The sequence below is a fragment of the Triticum aestivum genome, chromosome 7A (genome assembly GCF_018294505.1).
Source record: "Triticum aestivum cultivar Chinese Spring chromosome 7A, IWGSC CS RefSeq v2.1, whole genome shotgun sequence".
Taxonomy (NCBI): Eukaryota; Viridiplantae; Streptophyta; class Magnoliopsida; order Poales; family Poaceae; genus Triticum; species Triticum aestivum.
Genome location: NC_057812.1, coordinates 523,920,728 through 523,924,983, shown reverse-complemented (window position 1 = coordinate 523,924,983; position 4,256 = coordinate 523,920,728). Strand labels below are relative to the sequence as shown.

General features: G+C 46.5%; 1 long non-coding RNA gene across 1 annotated transcript; it reads left to right on the top strand.

The window, feature by feature from the left end:
* The first annotated feature begins 763 nt into the window (after positions 1–763).
* LOC123147969 (uncharacterized) lies at positions 764–3,702 on the top strand. The gene is made up of 4 exons (XR_006473565.1): positions 764–1,434; positions 1,562–1,635; positions 2,725–2,968; positions 3,460–3,702. It is a non-coding gene; the product is annotated as an uncharacterized lncRNA (long non-coding RNA).
* Positions 3,703–4,256: the final 554 nt, after the last annotated feature.

Genomic DNA, 4,256 nt, shown 5'->3' with positions numbered 1-4,256 from the left:
TGGTCTTCACACATGATAGCTCGTTTCTGAGAATGCCTTTTTAAAATAATTACCGTATTACAAATTTATTATTTTCCTCGTACCTTGGCCACCACCACCCCCGAAGTCAAGACACCAAGGTCCTTGCTACCAGCCTCACCGGATAAAAATCCAGAGCTTCTTTATTCAGTATCGCCGCCACCGGCCCCGAAGTTAAGACATCGAATTATCCAAAAACCTAAGCTACTAGGACCTAAAGCTAAAATGATCCACACACCTGGGATCCGATGACCCTCCTCACCACCGACGACCAAGAAGTCACCGGTGAAGAGGATCTAGCGGAGGGAAACCGTCGAAATACGGCGTCAAAAGAGTTGGTTCTCTTAGCCAAATAAATCTGCTCTTTATTTTTGGCCGATTATGATCTACTTAGATGGTCATGGACGTCGCACACACGTACTCTGATTTGATTGGTTCACAAGCATGTCACGCGGATCACGGATCGATCACCGTCCGATGGCCCCGGATCCAACGGCAGCGCTCCCCCCTCACCCTCTCACCCCACCAACAACCCACACGTCAGTTCCACTTAGATAATATGCACGGACGCACTGATGTGCTGTATCGTGCACAAATCGTCTGCTATGCGTCGTGTGCATAGCAGCTCTCAAAAACCGGCGAAACTGCTATGCAGACGATGCACTACATGCACGACAGCTGCACGATGTCAATCTAGCCGTCTGTTGCACTTAGATAATATGCACGGACGCACTGATGTGCTGTATCGTGCACAAATCGTCTGCTATGCGTCGTGTGCATAGCAGCTCTCAAAAACCGGCAGGCCACATCCCCGCACTCCTCCCTTGTCCCCATCTCTCTCCCGCATGGCTCTCCTTGCCGCCGCCACAGCCCCGCACTCCGATCTCGGCGACCTTCGGCGGGAATCGACAGTGCCAAGCATACAACAAGGATCCCCTCCCTCCGCTCCTCCCTCCTGTCCGGCGAGATCCGGCGCGCGCGTCCTCCAGCGCCACCCGCGCTCGTCTCCCGTCGCTAGGGTTTCGGCCGGCGTGGTCCGGCGACTCAGGTGCGTCCCTCCACTCCATCTCCTCCTCCTCACATCCCTCCCTCACTTCCTCGCCTCGTGTTCTCTCCCTCCCAGATCCAGGATGCCATGGGCAGGATGGCCTCTTCCTCCCCTGCCCAGACATCATGGAGTTGCGGTTGGCCGTGAGCCCAGCCACCTCCTTGCGGCCACATCATCTGGATCTGGCCAGCGGCAGAGGAGGAGTTGGCGGTTGAAGAGGTCCCGGCGAGATCGGACCCGCCCAAGGGCACGTGGACGAACGCGGACGGCTGACGCGTCCATCCAGGCGACGTCGACCCCACCGTACCCCAGCGCGGCCCGGATCACCGACTCCTCCTGCTTCCCCCAGTACACCGTCTCCCTCAAGTGTACGCATCCTCCGCCCCTAATAATCCTAAATTCCTAATCCAGTCACCCCAATTCAGTTTGTGGTCATGATTTCTCAAAAAATTCATGTGTCTGTGGTGGATCGATGATGATGTGTTGTCTCCATAGGCCTGGAGACCAACCAGGACAAGAGCAAGTGACAGCAGCAGTTCGACGACTACAAGGAGTGCAAGAAGAGAGAGGTTCGCTTTTGTTTCCCCAACTCCTCTCTGGCCTTTTCTGATGGTGATGGATGGCTTCGAATTGATGCACACATCAGTTTTTTTTCGCTTGTAACTTGTGTTTGATTCGTGCACTTCCTGAATATTCAAGGGACCTGTGGCTTGTGCCGGACATCAAGTGCCAAACTTGAAATAGAAACTTGTAGTAGTGGGCCTGGAGCTTAGTTCTTCAAGCATAACCTTTTAAAGCAAAAAACTATGCACCTAATTGTTAATTTTTTTTCTTTGCCCAACTGCTTTAAGCGTTGTTGGTACAACATGAACTGGCCTTCTTGCGACGAAATTAGTGACTGTGCAATGCGCTGTTAATACTCAATGATATATAGGAAATAATTTTCTTGCAAAATTCTTTGCTCTAACATGATCGAGCCCGTATACAAGTCATGTTTATTGTCGAGTAAGTAACAAGTGCATAAGCAGTAATGTTAACATCCACATACAGAAAGGTCATTGTGACATGGAATGCCAAATTGCCAATGAAAAGCAAACTGCAATCTACTAACTGACTGAGTTCATAACTATTGATACTTCCTTTGTAGTGAGCTGGTGTGTAGCATCCACTATCCTGTAGAAGTCTACCCTTGGGAATGTGCTTACATTCTGTTCTCAGACGCCAACTTTTCTCCCATCATTTTGCACAATGGGTTACATTCTATGCAGCATCCAGTATCCTGTAGAATCTTTGGTTGTTTCATGATGCTAGTCCGCACTTACAGTATGGGGATGGTATCTGGATTTGTCAGATTTGAGCCATTTATCTGGTTATTGTTAAGACAGTGTATCTAAGTGGCATTTTCTTACTGCTGTTCTCAAGCAGCATTATTCAAGTTTCACTACTTGAACTTCTTGTATACCGCTGTTTTACCTAACTACCTTGTGGCTAGTAGTATCATGTATAGCTGTACTGTAGTAGTGAACATTGCATAATTTTGTATAATTTGCATCATAATCAGTAACGAAGTTCTACGAGAAGTTTGATGATTCTGCTAATATACGAGCTTGAAGGAAGGTAACAATGGCTTAATTTATACTCTGCGTTGTAATTTGCAGGCGCCACAACACGGGAATCCTCCGGCTCCTAGTCCCATCAAGCACCACCAGCGACGCTGGCGCGACGCCGGTGGCGAGTGCGCTGCAGCGAGCTAGGAGGGCGTCATGCAGTCCAGCACTTCGATCTGGACATCAGGGAAGCGCCCGTGAGGCTTCCCAGGGGGCGGTGGACGCCCACATCGAGTGCCTCAAGCGTGCCATGGACCTCTCCATGAAGCACCAGTATGTCCCTGACGACCTCTAGGTACGTCCCTTCTTGCCCCGACCTGGACGGATCTCACTCAATTCACATGTGAGCGTGTTGTTTGTGCAGTGTGGATGCTTGGTCCTTGTGCAGTGTGTATGCTTGATGCGTGTATCTCTGTCTCTTTACTGTCTTGCTAGAACCATAAATATGCATGATGATCATGGTCTGGTTTGTTAGATCTGTTCTGCTGGTGCTTAAAATTTGACATGCCTGAATTCTGAATGAACTCGTTCTTACAGTTCTTTTCATTTCTATGATCAATTTAGAGAGTTGCACATGTCAGTATACTATATACCAAAAAAATCCTAGGTAGTGAGAACATTTTAATCACTCCATGAACACATACTGGTTGGTGTTAGTCGTACTATTTATGTACATGGCATTTGTTGTCAATTCTTGCTTATAAGTTATTGGATTCCTCATTGGCTACTGTTTGATGTTTTCTACACATTCTTACTCTTATATGTTCATTCTTGTTTTTTGCACAGGTGAAGTATGAATCCAAGTCTGAAGCTGCGAAGCATATCAGCAAAGAGTAGCATATTATGTGTTGTAATTTTAGGCGGTAGTAGGCATATCTGGGTTGTATACTGTAATGATTGTAGTAGACTAATGTAGTGTTGTTTTGGACGAATTTCATCTGCTCTTTGGTCTATTTGAAATAATGATTGTGTATGTGATTTGAATATCTATGAAATGGAAACCTGATAAGGGGGTCCAAGTTAGAATGATTCTTTGACAAATTTCAAATTTTTTGATGTGTGGGACCAATTTTGAGGTAAGCATGACAAGTGGGACCTGCTGCAAAATAAAATGACTGAAAATAGAAAATCAGTATAGACTATAAAAGGCTGCATTCTAGAATATAAAAGGCCAAATTGTTGGGCCAGGCCCATGTAGCTAGCGAAAATTAACAGAAAAAATATATATTAAAAAGGCTGAATTAATGGGCTTGGCCCATATAGACATCTAATTGGACCGGGCTAAATCTTATCCACGTCAGTTTGCCACACTGGATTCTACGTGGCTTGGGGAGGCTGCTAGTGACCAAAATTTTGGTCGAAGAACCAACGACCTTTTACATATCATAGAGAAGGTCGTTAATTTCAGTTTAGGACCGCCAGCTTTCGACCTTCTATTTTTTGGTCAAAAAAAGGTCGCAAATGAAAAACAATGACCTTTCAGTGACCAATATTGGTGGTCGCAAGTTGACATATTTCTTGTAGTGTCTTGACGTCCACTGCAAGTCCCCTGGATCATGTTTGTTCCAAAAATAACTCTCCCA